The sequence below is a fragment of the Chinchilla lanigera genome, unplaced genomic scaffold (assembly GCF_000276665.1).
Source record: "Chinchilla lanigera isolate Chin_1 unplaced genomic scaffold, ChiLan1.0 scaffold00028, whole genome shotgun sequence".
Taxonomy (NCBI): domain Eukaryota; kingdom Metazoa; phylum Chordata; class Mammalia; order Rodentia; family Chinchillidae; genus Chinchilla; species Chinchilla lanigera.
The window spans coordinates 16,193,760-16,211,892 of NW_004955429.1; positions in this window are offsets into that span (position 1 = coordinate 16,193,760).

Here is an 18,133-nt window from a genome sequence, read left to right on the forward strand (position 1 = left end):
TCTTCTCTCCCCACGCAGCTCTACAGACTGTGCCTTTGGGTCTGGATTGAGATGACTCTGCCTCGCAGAGACCTTCCAGGGCCACCCTGTCTGAGATGGTCCTCCGCCACTGCCCACTTCTCCTCTCCCCATTTAACCTGTCTTCAGTGACTGGCACTAGTTGACTTTATCATTCCCTGTTGAGCTATTGTCCATTTGTCAGTTTACTACCCATCCTCTGGCCTCAATGTCAGCCCACAGGTGCAGGACCTTTCCATTACTGTCTCTGTTTAAACTGCAATGCCTTGGTCAATGTGTGGCTCACAGTAGGTGTTTTCTGCACATTTGTTAAGTTAATGAACAATTGATTTCATTTAGTTCTCATTGTTGCCCTTGACACACTAGACTACACTGTTGACCCTTTTAGCCTAGGTGTATTTGCTCTTGAGAAGACAAAAATCTTATCAGTCATTCATACACTAGTATAAAAAAAGATGTTGAGTGTGCTTTTCCTTGGTGACGTTTTATAGTCAAGGACACTGAAGCTCAACAATACACATGGAGCCTGCACTGTGTGTGTGCGTGTTTGTGTGTGTGCACATCTGGAAGCACAAAGATAAAGTAACAGTGCTTGAGACCATCACGCAGGTGGCTGGTGCAGTCAGGCAGGGAGCCCAGGGCCATATGACTCCTGAGCCCACATTCTCTCTGTTCAGGTGCACAAGGAGGTCAAGAGTGATGGTGAGCTGTTTTTCGTGGAGGATCTGGAGCATGCTGGCAGGCTTGGGTGGCTCAGCAGGGAGAGGGATAAAGATGGGATTGCTGCAGCACCAGGAAGGGTGCCCTCTCTCCAGGTGCCCCCTGCATCCTTTTATACTTCCAGGCCTTCTGAGGCTGTGGTCTCAGCTATATCCATGCTGACCCCAACTTCTGAAGATGACAGCCCAGCAAGTCTGGCCCCATAGTTATCTCTTCCCACCACTCTTTCCTTAATCTAATTCCCTTTCTTGCTTGAGTCTCCTCTCCTAGAAAAGATGGCTACTAACTCACTTATGCTACAGTATAAATGACTAATCAGACAATGCCTATTGTCTTAGTTACGTTCTCACTGCTGAGACAAAATACCCAATACCCAAAGTTACAGGAGCAAAGGTTTATTTGGTTCACAGTTTATACAGGTTTCAGTCCATAGCTGGCTGGCTCCACGGCAGGGTGGCATGGCAGAGGGGCATCGTAGAGGAGAAACAGCCCACAGCAGGGCAGGCAGGAGGCCGCAAAGCCTTTCTGCTTTCTTTCCTTCTTTTGTTTACAAGCCTATAGGTTGTTGCCACTCACACCTAGGGTGGATCTTCTATCTTCAATAAATCCATTCACCCACACCCAGAACTGTGTTAAGCCAATCAGCAGATGGATCCAGTTATCATACCCTTAATCTAGTATCACACTCTTAATCTAGTATCACACCCGTGATCCAGTCACTCCCAGCTGCCCCACCCAGGAGTGCACGAGGCATTAGGGGACACTAGATATAAGGCACAACACTTACTATTCCCAGCAGGGACCTGCTCCTCCCAGGTGGGGCTCTAATGGGCAGTACTGAGTCTGTCTGGTCGGCTCACAGTGTTCAGAGCTCTGGCAGTGTAAGGCATGGGAGGCAGAGGACACGTTCTCTACTGACACACAGGTAGCCCCAACTCCTCTGTGATGCCTAATTATATCTGGGACCCTCATTTGCATATTTTCTCCTGTGCAAAGCACTTCCATCTCAGCTGGGTGTCAGGGATGAAGTGAATCTCAGGGGAGTTCATAGCCTCCCATGGGGACCAGGGGAGCAACTGGAACCCTTCTCCCCTGTTCTGCAGATTCCTATCTAGTGCCTGCACTTCTAGAGGATCCTGTCCTGGGCCCCCAAAATTCATAATGAGAAGCCTTCTGGGGGTCCAAGGGGGTGGGAGTGCAGCCTGAGCTCCATCTCTGGCCGGGAAGGGCACCCTCTACCAGGAGGGCCTAGTCCACTGGTTCTGAGTGACAGGGGCCGCAGTGGGGCATTGCTCTGTGGTGCTTTGCAGGAGGCTGGGGCCAGGGCTGCAGTGTGGTTGCTGCTGCTTGTCCAGGGACTCCAGTCCACTCACTCCTGTTGAGGCCTGTGCACCCAGGGGCCCTGCTTCTCCTGGGGCTCAGTCCCTGTCCCTGCAGTGTGAGGCAGGGCACAGGCAATCTCTGGGGCCCGAGAGCTGCCCACACACCTCAAGTGCTTACAGCTAGAGGTCAAGTGGTCTTCATCCGGAGGATCTGGCTAGGTCCCCAGAGCCTGGATTTGGGATGGAAAGAGTCCAGACACTCAGGGACTGGGAGCCGGAAGGGTCTGGCCACAAATCCCTGCTGTGACCCTCATGGGCTCAGTCGCCCTGAGCCTGGCACCTGGTGGCTCTGGTTCTTTGTCTACGAAGGCAGCTCACATGCCCTCTAGTGAGGATGGTGGGCTCTGGGCAGAATCGCGGACCTGTGGTGGCCCCAGGGTGAAGGGCAGGGGACATTTCACAGCTGGAAGCCTGTCCCCTATTGCCCAGGGGATTAAAAACCCTTGGGACTGCCCAGTGCCCTACCCCACTCAAACCCAGGGGACCTTGTGGCAGCCTGCTGACCCCTCTGCACACGTGCAGCACCCTCTTCTGTTTCTTGAACAGCTACTTTCCTCCTCTTTTAGGATCTTCTCCCCTCCCTGTCTTCTTGGCTAACTCTTATCCCTCTTTTGGGACCCAAGGTAGAGATCTCTTCAAGGGGGCTGTTCCATGTCAGAATGGGAGAGATCTCTCCAAGGGTGGGAGAAATCTACTGTCCAAGCACCACTCCATGGGAACAGTCTGGGCTGAGCAAGATAAAGGTGTCTTTCTTTCTTTTGCAAACAAAGCCTGAGATAAGCAGTTCTGGACTTCTGTGCTGGCTCTGTACTCCAATTTTTCTACTTTCTCAAATTGTGATGTACACACCTCAGAGACTCAGAAAGCTGCTCCTGCTCTGACCATCACATCTTCATTCCAATGATGACAGAGAAGGAGCAAGGAAAGGCTCACATCTCCAACTGCCAGACACTTCTAAGTAAATTGCTGTGGCCCCAAAGTTTGTGTCCCTCCAAAATGCATATGCTTAAACCTAATGCCCAGTGTAACAGTAATAAGAGGTAGACTTTTGGAATTGTGCCATGAAGGTGCAGTCCTCTTACAAAAGAGGCTGAAAGAGCTCAGGGGCCTCTCCCGCCCTGTGAGGCCCAAGAGCAGATGGCACCAGATGCTGGATCTGCCAGTGCCTTGACCTGGGACTTCTGTTTCTAACTTATCCAGCTTACGGGGCTCTGCTACTGCTTGGGGGCCACACCCAGCTGCAGAGGATGACGGGGAACAAGCACACGCCGGGTATCAACAGGAAAGGCTGTGTCTTACTTTGTTCACTGCGGGGCCACAGTTCCAGCACCCAAAATTTACGGAGAGGGTGCTCTTGGCTCACGTTTGAGTCCAAAGCAGGACAACCTCGCCCAGGGCCTGGCGGAGGGGAGCTGCTGACCGCATGGTACACAGGAAGCAGAGTGAGAAGGGAGGAGCCGGGAGGAAGATGAACCTTTCCAGGCCATGCTCAGTGCTGGCCTCTTCCTGCCAGGCCCCGCCTCCCAACTGCAAGGGTGCGGAGGTGGGGTGGTGGGGGAGGGGCCTGGAAAGAAACCGCAGGGAGGGAGAGTGCAAACAGGGTACATGCAAGCTCAGGGGCTGTGTAGTGGTAACCTGACTCTCCGGGTCTCCTGGCCTGACCTCAGGTTCCGCAGAAGGCCCCAGGCACCTGGCACAGGATGGGGATGTTGTTGGACTCCCCTTTTGTCCTCCCTGGCGCTTCGCGATGCCATCCTCTCCCCGGGGTGGGCCTTCCCTCTCTCCAGGGGCACCTGGGGCTTTCTCAGGCCTCTCGATTTCCAGGGCCCAGGCCGGGCTCAGCGCGGGAGGGATTAGGGTCCAGCCCGCTATCGGGGTGCGGGGATGAATGGAAGCTGGCAGATCCCCGAGTCCCTGGGCCGCGGCCGCCTAATTGGCAGCGCTGTACATCAGTGGACTCCGGCGCTGTTCCGCCCGCGAATCACCTGGGGAACTTGTTAAAAATACAAAACTTCTGAGTCAGTAGGTTTGCGGTGATATATCTGGTTGCGAGTGACAGAATGCCAACGAGCTTAGGCAAAGAGGGAATTGATTGTGAGGGCACGGGCCGCGGGGGCTGCTGCCGGAGCTGCCAGGAGCCGGCCTAGCAGCTTCCACCTCAGGAGGCCACGCCGGCTGCTCCCCGCGACGGTCGCTCCGCTGCGCTCTGCCCTGAGAACCGGCTCTCTTACCTCTCCTTTGCACAGCTCAGCGGCTGCCCTGAGCCTGCAGGGGTGCGGGCTCCTCTTATGCCCTCCAGGTGCCTTGCAGCACGGGCGTCTAGGGGCTGGGGCTTTTTTTAGGGCTGAGCAGGACAGACGTCTCCTGCTCCTGTCTGCATCCTGGCAAGGCCAGGGCGCGGGGGTGGGGGGAGTCGGGGATGGGAATGCTGGGACTTTGGGGCCCCCTGCTTAGCCTCCCTAAGCAGCTCTAGGCCCCAGCAGCCCCAACTAGGGTGCCCCCTGCCGGTGGACTCGGCTCCTGCACCGCATGGGTCTGGGTCCAGTGCAAACCGGCTCCTGCAGCTCACTTAGCCAGCGGATGTCTCATTCGGCCTGCTGAGTGCTTTGCAAACAGAATCGGCTGTCAATGTTTAAAACTCAGAGCTGGCACCAACAATCCATGTTTCCAGCTCCTTTTGAGATCCTGGCAGAGTTTGCCAGGCTGCACCCTCGTCTCGCCCTAGTCAGGCGTCTCCGCAGAGTCTTCAGCGCCCCTGCGAGCTCCCTGCTGCTCCCGGCCGCACCCGGATGCCCAGCGGTGCCTCTGCCCAGCAGTTGGATTCACTGTTCTCCTTGCCATCGCTCCTATTTTCCCCAGAGCCACCGCACGTGGTGCATGGACTGTCATTCCAGGCAGGGCTAACGGCCCATCGTATAGATGACTAGACCCAGCGTGGCAGTGGAAGAGTGGGTGTGGGCACCCAGGCTTGCCAGTCACACTGCGGGTGACCCACAACATGCGCTTGCCCCCAACCCCTGATTCTGACCTCTGCATTTTACTCCTCTGGTCCCTCCTCCCAGCCGTCTAGCTAAGAGCTCATGGGCCTGGGCTGGGAGGGTGCAGGGCGCAGAGCAGGGCGAGTCAAGGTCAGAGTCAAGGTCATGAGGGTGACACTGGCAGACCCGGCCGGCAGGTGGCTGCCGTGGTGTGTGGGGCTTCTGCAGGGCCCTGCACCGAGCCTGACCCTCGGCCTCGCAGGTGTGGGGTTCTAGGCCCCTCCTGTGTGGACAGGGCCTCGGTGTGGTTTTCAAGGGTCCCTTCCCTTTCTCTGCTGGGGCCTAGAGTTCCACCAGTAGTATCTATGGCAAAATCGTTCTCACTCTGGAGAGTCCTGGGGGCCAGAGAGAGCAGGGCGTCCTCGTGCCCAGGGTGGGCTGCAGGCAGGGGGTGAAGGCGGAGCGGGAGGAGAGGCTGCTGTGCCCCGGACCTCTGCCACCCCAACACTGTCCCTCCCCGCTCCCATCCCCCCAGGCCCTGGCCCTCCTGTCTCTTTGAGGCCTATTGTGTGTCTGTCTTTTCTCTCTGTGCCCTGGAAGGGTCTCTTCCTACATCTGTCTGTTTGTCTGGGGGTCCATCTGTCTGTCTCATTCTGGCATCTGTGGGTCCCCACATCGCCGTCTCCCTGGGTGTCTTTGTCTCTTTGTGCCACGTTCGCTCCTCTCCCCTCTGCGCCTCCGTCCCTCTGTCTGGCTGTCTCTCTGCACCCGTCTCCCCTGGGTGGCTGGGCATCCGTCTGTCCATCCTCGGACTCAGGCAGCTGAAGCTCCCCCCACCCCGCATCCCATTTGATGTGCGGTTGTGAGATTCCCTTTGAATACTGCAGCAGGCAGTTGACGGTTGCCGAGGGAACGGTCAGGAGAAATGGGAGATCGAGGGGGGTACCAGCAGCCAGGCGTGGGGTGTGGGGACGCTTTTCTGTTTTCATCTTCTTTGGCGCTCTCCTTTTCCAAAGCGTAGAAAAAGGGTGACAATTTAAAATGATTTTTCAAGAATCAACACGACAGAAATAATGGGTCCTAATTGTGTTGGACTAAAAGCCAGGCAGGCAGAGTGGCAGCTCCCCCCCTGTGCCTGGAGGGAGTTAATGGCCAGATTCAGGGAGTGGGGTGATTAGAAGGCCTGGGAGCCACTTTGCCAGGCACCAGGGCTGGCATCGCCTGAGGCCAACTCCTCCTGTTCAGCTCTTGGAGACTTCGGGACACCTAAGCCTGACGTGTCGCAGCTGGGCGTCACGCAGGAGCAGGCTTTGTGGCCACACGTGGGGTGATCGGCTTCCTGCGAGACTCAGTGGTGGGCTAGCGTGGGGCCGGGGGTGAAGCAGGCAGACAAGGCCAGGCCTGGCCAAGCTCAGGTCCAGCTCCCTCCAGGTCCCCCTGGGCAGCATGCCACAGTCGTCCTCCACCCTCCTGTGCCTGCCCCCTTGGTCGTCAAGGAGATGATCAGAAGGGATGCCAACACAGCGCCCGGCACAGTGCCCTGGTGGGTCTTGATGCCTGCCCACCAACAACAGAGTCCAGTGAGTGTGGCCTGGCTGTGAGCCACCTGCTTCCGGGCTCACCACGGTGGTTGGGTGCACGCTTCCTTGCTTGTACAATGACTGGGCCTTGTGCCATTATAACCACGACTCCTGACGGTGTGCCGAGGGGCCACAGGGGGAGCGCAACTGAACACTTCCCGTGCCTGGGTGCCCTTTGAAGGTCTTTGTGCGCCTTAGACATTGCAAACCTTGTGGGCGGGTATTGTTGACACCCCTATTTTGCAGGTGTCTAAAAGGAGGAATTTGGCAACTGCAATGTAGACTTGGCAGTGCAATCCGGGGCCACAGAGCCCCCCACCGTGCTGTTGGGGTGAGATGGGTCCCCCCTTGTCTGAGTTGAGTCCTGGGTGGCGAGCAGGTGACTGGCGGGTGGCAGCAGAGTAGGAAGGGCCACGGTGAAGACCTGGTACAGTGACTTTGGGAGCCTGGTACTTGGGAGATCCCTGGGTTTTCTACAGATGCTTTGTGTGCTCCAAAGTGACAAGGCTGGAGCCCTTACCTCCTTGTGTGCCCACCACCAGGGGCAGCACTGAGCTTCTCTGGGGAGAAGAAGAAATGCCCACCTCCTAGAGCCCTCTCCTGGGCCAGCGCCCTGCCTCTGCAGCCACCCGGCCTTCTGCAGCCTCCCCAGGCAGCCCAAAGCCTGCCTCCTGTCCCTCTTCCCCACTCCCTTTAACCTCAGCTGTCCCCACGGCTTACAGCCAGCTGTGCAGGTCCTCAGGGAGGTGGCTCTGCTGCGCGCCAGTCCTGGTCTGGCTCTCTGTGCTCCTTTCTCTTCTTACGCAAACTGGTCCCCAGCAGCTCCAGGCCCCAGCTGAGCTCAGTGGGGGTCTAAAGGGAAGTGAGTCCTTGCCCAGAAGCACCTCAACATCCAGGATAGGAAATAGCAGGACTGCAGGCGGGAGAGAGGGGGTGTAGCTAGGGCAAAGCCCTCTGCAGAGGGAGAGCGTGGCCACGGGAGGCCACAGGAGGCCCTGGCTCAAGGTGGAGGGGAGGGGGCCGGCACCTCCCGGGGACCTTTATGGCTGAGACTGGTGCCCCTGCCTGCAGAAGATGAGTTAGGTCTGATGCATTAGTGACGTCGGCACCTGGCATGCATTCTGCCGCCTGTGACCTGTAGTACTGTGACCTGCCACACTGTGGCTGTGCCACCATCACCTGCCGTGCCATGACCTGCCATACCTCCCAGGACTAGGATGTTGCCTGTGTTTGTGAGAGACGCTCTATGTGTTCCAAAGTGACAGCGACCATGCGCCCCATGGAGGGACAATGCCCAGGAGGGTCACAGGGGCGTTTAAGTTTGAGGGGTGAGGTGGCAGGCTGAGGGCTTGGGCAGAGGGAGCTCCACCCTGAGTGTCCCCTGCGACCCCGCCTATGTGCCGTCACTTGCTGGGGCACAGGAGAACCACACTGTCACCTCCTGGCCCATACACTGACCAGGGGCTTTTGCGTGTCCCTGTGGCCCCATCACCCTCCCTTGCCTTCTGCCGCCTGTTGGCCTGTCCTGCAGGGGGATGGCACTGGACTTTCTCCTGGCCCCTGCCATTTTCCCTGCCATTGGTTTTGGAGACCCCAAAGGCTGGGAAGAGGGGTGTGGCTTTGTTCCAGGCTCCCTGGAGTCCTGGGTCCCCTCCCATGGGGCCCTTTCTCTGGAGCCTGGAACCCGCTTTATCATTCTTCCCTTCGGTCCCCCTTGCCCCTGGTTTTCCTTGGTCCTGATCACGCTTTTAAACAGCGCACTGTGAATGAGCCTCAGTGATCGAGTGCTCATCTCCTGCCATCCCTGAGTGTCCCGGGTGATGCTGGTGACGCCAGGGATGGGAGGGGAGATGGTGTCACCACAGGATCCTAAGAGAGTTTGCTCCTTCATGTTTCAATCAAAGTCTCCCAAGACAAGCCACCAAAACGCCACGTCAGACGGCTGAAAACTGGTGCCTACAACCAGCTTCTTCAGCTAATCTTTGCCTGTTTTTTTTTTTAAGGAGAGGTATAATTGGGACTAAACGTTACCCAAAATATGTTCATTCTTATACCACCTCCACATCCCTTGCCGTACCCGATGCCACCTGTGTGATATTTTATCTAATAATTCTCTTTCCCTCAGCTTACTTTCTGAAAAAGTCAGGTGTATGTAATTTACATAATTGGGGATGTAATTTATATACAGTAAAGCACACCCTTGAAAGCATGCAGTTCAGTGGGTTTTGACAAACGAATGCAGTCAGGCAACTGTCACCACAGTGAGGGTACAGAGCAGTGCCATTGCCCACAAACTTCCCTGCCCCTTTAGGGTGAGCCCTTCCCACAACCTCCAGCCTCAGCCCCCCTTCCCCCAAGGCTCAGCCTTTCTGGGGTGTCATAAAAATGAGATCCTACGGGGCATGTGGCCTTTTGTGTTTGGCTTCTTCCAGTTAGCATTAAAAAAAATCCAGCTCAAACCCTAAACCACAATGTATCCATTTTACTGTCCACTGGCCATGCTTTTATATATTATGTTTGTGTGGCGTAATTCGACAAATCAATAGCCTCAGTCTCATTTTAGTGTTTTTTAAGAGTCAGGCTTATTGAAGAATAACTTATATACAGAGTGAGTTCTCCTTTGTGGCTGCCTGGTCTTTGGGTATTAGCAAACACACATAGCTGTGCTCACCCCGATCAGGCACAGAAAGGTACTGTCACCTCACAGTCCCCTTGTCCCTCTTTGTGGTCTATCATTCCTTCATACACACACACCCTTCACAACCACAGTGCTGACTTCTGTCCCTACAGCACTCTGGGAGGCTGAGGCAGGAGGATTGCAAGTTCAACCCCAACCTTAGTCATTTAGTAAGACCCTGGCTCAAAATAAGAAAAAAAAAAAAAATCTAAAGAGTGCTGTAGCTCAGTGCAAAGGCCCTGGCTTCAATCCCCAGTATCACAAAACCAAAACAAAACAGGATCTGAGAGTAAGTGGGTGATGTGGACTTTGGAGTCTGGCCTTTTTCACGGAGCACGTTGCTGATACCCAGGTCACATTGCCCACGTTGCCCACATCGATATTGGCTCCATGGGGCTGCAGAGCAGTGCCTGCCACATAGCTGTGTTGCCAGTTGATGGACAGGGGCTCGTTCCAGGGCGGGGCTGTCGTGAGTCATGGGCTGCCAGGGTTAGCACCAGGTCTTGGCCACGGGGCTCACTTTTCTCACCCAGGAGCAGGGTCGCTGGCTGTGTGGTAGGTGCTGCAGTTTTAGAAGACGCCACCTGCTGCCTTCCAGGGGTCCAGCCAGGCAGGACGGCCCAGCACCTGGTGCGGTGTCCTACATCTGAGCTGACCTGCGGGTAGGACAGTAGCACCCCGAAGCTGGACCTTGGTCCCTAGGACTAATGAGGTGAAGACAACGATCTCCATCGCATCTTTTCTTGGGTGGTAGATCTGTTTCACTTTTTTGTTCATCTTTCTGAGGATATTTGTTGTCTTACTGAGTTGTACAAGTTCATTTTATATTCTAGATTGAGCCTGTGGCCAGATATACAGGATGTGGTCAACATATACGGTGGCTGTGAGATTTTGTTTTAAAATTAAATGTATTTAATCAGTACATGTTTGTGGCACGTGACTATTTTCAGTGTGGGTATTTGTTACATGTAATACGGCACATTTTCATTCCTTTCTGTATCTCTTTGCTCTTCTCTCCCCCCATCCCCGTCTCCTCTCTTGGTTCCTTTCCAATTTGCAGTATGTCTATCAACCTGTTTCCTTTTGTCTTTTGTTTTGCTCTTTAATTTATTTATACTTTGAATTTCTCATGAGAGAAACCATACTGTATTTAAGCTGTGTGTCTAATTTACCTCACTTTAAATATTTTCAAGATACGTCCATTTTCCTACCAGTGACTCAAATTTGTCCTGCGTTATAGCAGAATAGAAAGTCAGATTGTAAACAATTTATTACAGCAAACAACGCTTGGACGTTAATCCCACTTAAAACACTCCCCCTTGCTTCACGCCCTGTCCCATCCTCGCTGCGCTCTGTGAAGCAGCTCTGGGGTCCTCTTCCCCGAGTGTCTTTACAAAGTATGATAAAAAAAAAAAATACAGTAAATGCTGCTGCCAAGTGCCAGCCAATGGAAAAGCAGGCTCATAAAAACATGACCCTGTGTCCTCATCCACCTTATTCACCAGCTCTGGTACCATGTGACTCTGGCTCTTCCCGCAAGTCAGAATGACCACGACAGGGAAACACTTTGAATTGAGTCGGGACATGGAGGCAGCCAGGACAGTGCAACCAAGGATACTCAGGAAAGAGTACTCCAGAGCTGCTGCAGAAAATGGCAAGAATGACGGGATGAGTGTGTTTGAAGTGAGGGAAGGATTTTGAGGGGGATCAGTGGCAATGTGTCCTTTACTGGAATACAATTTTTAAAATTTTAAACATTCATCGTATTTTTTGATCATGCCTCATAGGCTTGGTAAAATTACCCCCCCCCCCACCGGGGTGGGTTTAACTTTCTAAGTGGTTCTGTTGAAGAGCAAGAGCATCTCATTCTTTCCAGTGCTGGAGGCCCAGCCCAGACCTTGTGCCTGCAGGGAAGGCACTGCACCACTGAGCTGCATCCTGACCCTTGATGACATCAACCTTGATAAGGTCCTCGACCCGCTTTTAAAACTTAGAAAGGTGATTTTACATGGGTAACTCAGATTATTTGTCCTAAATTGATATATTAGAAATGCTTTTGGCAGCTTTCTAGGGCTTCAGGAATCATCCCATGGAGCAAGAACTTTGCAAAGACCACCCCGAGGTCATCAGCGGTCTGGACCCTGCCTTCCTGCTCCAACTTGGGAGTGTCTTTGCCTTCTGTCTTGTTGCCTCGAGTTTCCAGGGAGCTGCCTAGCTCCAGACATCACACCTATGGTTCAGAGCAGGGTAGCATATTTAAGAAGGCATCTGCTCTTGATGCTGCATTGGTGCTGCATGGCCCCCTTTAATCTGGTGCTCTGGGTACCTCACTTACTTCACCCTCATCCGGGACCTGACAAAGAGCTGGGAGTTCACCTGCTTTTTTTATTAAGTGATCTGTGTCCCAGAAGACTTGGGCTGTGTCTCCAAATCGGTACTTGGGCCACTCTTGTGGCTATTCTTGAGCACGGGGCAGGTGGGGGTGGGGTGTCCTTGTGTATTGTATGCTTCTATATGCGAGAAACACCCTTTGCTGTGTGTCTAGGGTGCAAACAAGCTATGTGGCAAAGAACGTGACCCAGGGTGCTTTGCTAACTTGGGAATGCTGGCCAGCCTTGGATGTGTTGAGTTTGTGTCCCTCGTTAAAAGCCACATGCATTGTGGAATTTCAAAATAGCCCAAACAAGCTTGGGGAAGAGCAAGGTTGGAGGACTATGCTGTTCGATATCAGAACTTATCGAAGAGCTGTGGCGTGGCCCTGTGTAAGAACGGCACAGAGGCCCATGTGTAGCGTTGAGTCCAGCGATATTTAAGATTGTTTATGGTTGGGGCTGGGGATTTAGCTCAGTGACACAGTGCCTGCCTGGCAAGTGCAAGGTCGTGAGTTCGATTCCGGGTACTGGAAACAAAACAAAACAAAAAGATTGTTTATGGTCAGTGGAGTTTTGGCAAAGGTGATAAGACTGTTGAGTGTAGGGAACAAAAGAAGGAACTGGGATTCCTTCCTCACACTCCACATGCTGATCAACTCCAAATGGGTTAAAGACCTCAAGCCAGGGGCTGGGAAGTAGCTCAGTGACATATGTGCCTGCTTGGCAAGCACAAGGTCCTGAGTTCAATTCCCGGTACCATAAAAACAAAAAACAAAAAACAAAAGACCTAAAGCTGTGAGCATTAAGAGTGTGCAGCTCTCTGAAGGAAGGGTAGGGGAAAATCTATGTGACTTGGATCATGCAGCAGCGTCTTAGCTGTGACACCAGTGCAGTGGACATCTTAGCTATGACACGAGGACAGGCAAACAAAGAAAATAATAAATTAGATTATTCATAAAAACTTTTTTTTTTTTTTGCACTGAAAGACACTATCAAGAAGGTAAAAATCCAACTTACAGAATTGGAGAAAACATTTTCATACAAATCATATCTCTGGTAAGGGTTTACTATCCAGAAGATACAAAGAACACTTACAATTTGAAAATAAAGAGATGAATAACCAAGTTGGAAAATGGACAAGAGATTCAGATATGCATTTCTCAAAAGAAGATACACAGATGGCCGTATGTGTGTAAGAAACAAGCTCATGTCTCTGGCCAGGAGGGGTTGCAAAACAAGCCCGTCAGATACAAAAGCTGTGGAGCTTCCTCAAGAAGGCAAACACAGAGAGCCGGATGTGGTGATGCGTGCCTATAATCCCAGCACTCAGGAGGCTGAGGCAGGAGGATTACAAGTTTGAGGCCTGCCTGGGCTACACAGAGAACCCTGTGTCAAAAAAGGCAAGCAAACAGCAGCATTATTCCTAATGGCCAAAAAGGGGAGACAACCCAAGTACGTAGCTCAGTGAAAAGGCCCTGGGTTCAACCTCCAGCACTGCACACATGCACAGATGTTGGGATGAGCTGGTTTCTCTTTCAAGTACTAAGCCTTGAAAACATTATGCTAAATACAAGAGGCAATCACGAAAGACTCCGTTTGTAATAAGTGTCTACAGTAGGTTAGCCATAGAAGCAGAGATCAGCCTAGTGACTTACTGGGGTGGAGAACGAGCAGTGGGGACCGGCTTACAGGGTACAAGATCTCTCTGGGAGTGATGGAAGGTAGTGAATCTACAAGGAACGGGTCAAGAGTCCATTTTTAATGTGACTTTTAAGTTATATGCTTTATATCTCAATTTGAGAAAACTTAACAAAGACCCACGTGGCTGGAGAGGCTCAGCAGAGTGTCGGAAGGGTGCGGTTGGAGGAGAGTATGGCTTAGTCCCTGTGAGAAGCCGGAGGTGGAGCAGAGCCCAGGAGGGGACCATGCCACCGTGCACCTGGACAGGGCAGGTGTCCCGGCCTTCAGCCAGCGGCAGAGCCTGCGTGAGATCCTCACTCACCGAGACGCACAGCACCTGGGGGAGGTTCCCAGCCAGCTGGGTGGGATGCCACTCTCACCCACTGACGTGCACAGAACCTCGAGACACCTGCGGTGCCAGCTTTGGGACTCGCCACACATTGCCACCTGCCCTGGGAGGCAGACGCTCCCCCGCCTCCCCTGCCTCTGTTTGCACAGCCTGGCTTCATTAGCCGGGAGGTGATGATCTAATTCCCTCCAAACAAATGGCTGGGAGGTGGCGTTTTCTTTCAACAATAAGCTGTGGCAGACGGTAATGAATCTGCCTGCACCTTCTGGGTTGTGGTGGGGGAGCCCTGGGCAAGGCTTTGTACCTTGTGCAGCTTCCCGATGTCCTGGCTGGCGCGAGGTGTGGGAAAGACGGTGCTGGTCCACCTGCGGCTGTGTGAGGGGGGACATGGCTCTCCCATAGCCTTTCCTCCAGCTCAGAGCCAGGAGCCCTGGACTTCCCACTGCCTCTTGAGTGGTGCAAGCAGGGGAAGTTGAGGCAGCACTCGGTAAGCAAGACATGCATTAGGAAGGCCTTAGGGACCGGGTCTGTGGCCAAGAGGGTGGAACAGGAAGGGGCAGAGGGGGATGCCGAGCCACGGTGCAGATACAGTGGCAGCTCCGTGGCTGGTGCAGGGGAGGTGGCCAGACCTGAGCGTGGGTCAGCTGGGGACGTGGGCAGCATTTCTCTTGGAGTGGTGGCAAGGGCGTGTGGAGACTGCAGAGGAGGCCGAAGGCAGGAGCTCAAAGCCCAGGGCACTGCTGGCTGGTGGAGGAGGGTGACTTCCTTCCCGACGGGGCCTGGGCAGCTTTGCTTCCACCACAGTCATCTCCAGTGAAGTTAGGAAGGCCCAGCCCGGAGCAAGGGGAGTCTGTGTTTGCAACACACTGCTCTGGGGAGAAGCGAGAGAGTCCATGCTGTCAGGGTCCCTGGCCACATCCATGGTCCTCACAAGGACTCTGTCTCTGGAGCTGGCTGCCCGGAGTCATCTCACGAGCTCGAAAAGGATCCCCAGGCCCGGTTCGTCTCTGGCCTCCAGCACAAGGGTTGCAGTCACTTGGACTGTTCTTGCTGTTACAGTCATACCTTTCCCTTAGTGTGAATCTCCTTCTTGCCGGATGCCTGTGACAATAGGGTGTGGTGTGGCAGGCCATATTTAGGTCTTCATTGTCTTGTTTTTCCAAAAGTTACATCATGATCCCTTAATAAAACCAATGAGCACAATGACCTTTAGTCTTAGCAGAAATCACTAGTGGGAAACTCTTGCATAGATGCGCTGTGGTAAGCTTTCCCCTAGCTGTACGACCTTGGAGGCCTGACTCAGATGTACTCATGCCCGAGAAGCCCCAGCGGGCCTGCATGCCCCAGGCACGGCCGTTGAGTAGTGTCAGACCTGCAGAACAAGTGTGCAGCAGAGGGCAGAGGAAGGGACACTGGAGGGTGAACAGTCTGAGGGGCTTCGGTGGCTGGACCCGACCCTGGGCCACACAGCAACTCAGGGAGCTCAGGGAGCCATCCTTGGGGGCCATCCCAGGCTCCCCTCCTGGGGCAGCTGCAGGATTTGCATCCTCGCACCATGGCGTCTGCAGGAGAGAGCAGGGGCCGCTCTGTCCCAGCAGTCAGCGCAGCCTGGGCTCTCCTGGGCTGTGTGACTTCTAGGACTTCGATCCGTCCAGTCTTCCTTTGCTGCCGCCTAGGGGGCACAGCTCTGCTGGCCAACCCCAGCCTGGGCTCCACGGGGCTCTGTCCCAGTCCCCTACAACTTTGTCACTGTCCTACCTCACCCCCTAATACCCGTGCCCCAGCCTCCCGGCCATCTGGCTCACCCGCATAATACCAGTGCCTTTTCTATGTTCCTCGCAGAACAGCTCCGCTGCCCCGGTCCACAGGCCTCTCTGCCTCGGCCTCTGCCTCACTGCTCCTTTCCCGTCATCCCAGGACCAGCCCTACCCAGGGCCTAGAGCCAGGGTCCAGTGTCAGCACGACTCTTCCTCTCCCTCTCTTCCCAACAACCAAGGGTCTCAGCACTGTCACCTCCCATGCCTTTGCTATCCACCCCCTTCTTGTCCCTGCCCTGTCCCCCTTGTCACAGAGGGCACTCCCTCCCGCCCATAGACCCTCAGCCTCTGCCTGCATCCCACACTCCTGACAGAGGCTCTGGAAAGTGCCAGTGATCAGTGTCCTCCCTCAGGGGCTACCGAAGGCTTCGGGTTGACCCCACATACTTCTCTGTCCCCCAATCCTAGGTCAGCCTGCTGTACCTGAAGGACCCATTTGGATTCTAAGAGGACAAGAGGCACATCTGTCCCCTTCACTGCTTGTCACCGTAGCCAGTGGTTCCAAGAGGAGGTGGTGCTGAAGTCCAGCCAGCTGCGGAAAAGCCAGAGGGGCTCAGGGAAGGGCAACGAAGTTAGGGGTGCTCAGAGCGGGGGTGATCCAAGGACTGTCAGGGGGTGATGGCCCAGCATGGAACAAGGAGGAGAATGCGGTTGGCAGGCCAGTGTGGTCCCCAAGGGTGGATGGTGTTGACCTGAACCAGGGGTCCTAGGATACATCCAGCCTTTTCCCTCTCAGTGAGGCGGATATTTTTCAAGCCAGTGCTGGCCTGTGGCATGTTGTCCCATGCTGGGTATGCTTACCGTAGAGGCTGTGCACTTCCACTTAACTCTGTGTGTGAGTGTGTGTGCGCGTGTGCGCGTGTGCACGCAAAACCTGCTATCATGTGCAGGGCTGCAATGGCACTCTTGCACATGCATCTTTGAGTAAGTGTGAGTGTGAGATAAGTTCCTAGGCCTTGAACTGTCAGGTAAAAAGCTTTGCAGATCACCTGTGCTGTCACCAAATGGTCCCTACGGAAGCCGTCTCAGCACACACTTCCATTCTCTTTCACCCCTTACCAGCAATGAGTTTCTTAGTTTTGTCACTCTTTTCAGGGGAGGTGTTGAATGCAATGTGTTCTTGATTTAATTTCCATTTCTCTCATTCATAGTGAAATTGGGCTTCCTTTCATGAGTCCTCCTGTGTGCGTGCGTGGGGGGTGGCGGTGGGACTTTGATAAATGGCCTGCCCATCGTCTTCGTCCATTTTTCTATTGTGCTGTAATTTTTCCTCAATGATTGTGAGAGCGTTTTGTCTAGTAGGGAAACTTGACCTTTGTCTCTCTTCTGGATGGCAAATAATTGTTCCCAGTGTGTCTTTTATCTTTTGAAATGGGTATTTTGCTGAACTGAAGTCCTACACTTTCCCATATTCAAATCTGTCAGTCTTTTCCATTTTGGCTTCTGGGTTTTGTGTCATGCTTAGAAAGACTTTTCTCACATCATGACAAAAAAAAAAAAAAAATTCACCCACGTTTTCTTCTATTACATTTTTAGATTCATTTTTGACACTTGAATTTTAATGTTTTTGGAATTTTTTTTAGTATAAGAGAGTAGAGATGCAGCTCTATTTTTTCCAAATGGTTATACATTTATCCCGGTAGCATTTATCAAACAACCCGTCATCCCCCTAATTTTCATCCTCTTCATCAGCTATTAAGCACTTATGTATTCACAAGCCTATTTCTGGAGCCTCTAGTCTCCTCCATTGATGTATCCGTTCATATTTTGAATACTTTTGTCAAGTTCAATTGAGTTTTTTTGTTAAAAAATTCAGTTAGAATTTTGATTTTGAGAGGATTGACATCTTCACAACTTGAAGTCTTCCTACCGAATAGGAAGGTCTGACTCTCCAATCGCTGCCTCGTATCTTTATGTCACTGTAGATTTCTTCACACAAGGCCTTCTACTTTCTAGGCATTCTATATTTTCAGTTGCTATCGAGAATGAGCCCCTTTCTTCCCTTACGTTTTTAGCTGTTTGTTTTATATAAAAAGTATTGATTTGATATGTTGATTTTGTAACTACCTCAGTGAATCTGCTTATTGTTTCTAATATTTTTTATACCCTCAATCAATGGTGCTCTACTAGCGTTCACTGATGAATGTGGCCCCTCCTTCCCAACGCCCCTGCACCTTATTTTGCTCACTTATATAATTGCACCGATGGACTCTTGCTGGAGAATATTGGGCTAAGCCTTGGGCTGCCTCCCTGGAGTTAACCCGGGTGTGGATGGCATGTTGCACTCCTTCCTTCTGGGGTGCCGGGCAGGAGACAAGCAAGAGGTTCCTCTGCAGTGGGATAGGCTCAGTGGCCCCTGGCCTGTGCTTTTCTGTCATTTTAGCTGCTGTTTTTGTTTGTGGGTGAGTTCCAGACCTGCCATGTCTGATGTGACAGCTGTCAGTCAAACATGGCTCTCTGAGTTGCACTGAAGGTGGAAATCCAGTTCCTTAGCGGCACCGGCCACACATCCAGGACTCAGACCAAGAGCGGCTGTGGCTCCTGTAGTGGCCCCTGGGGA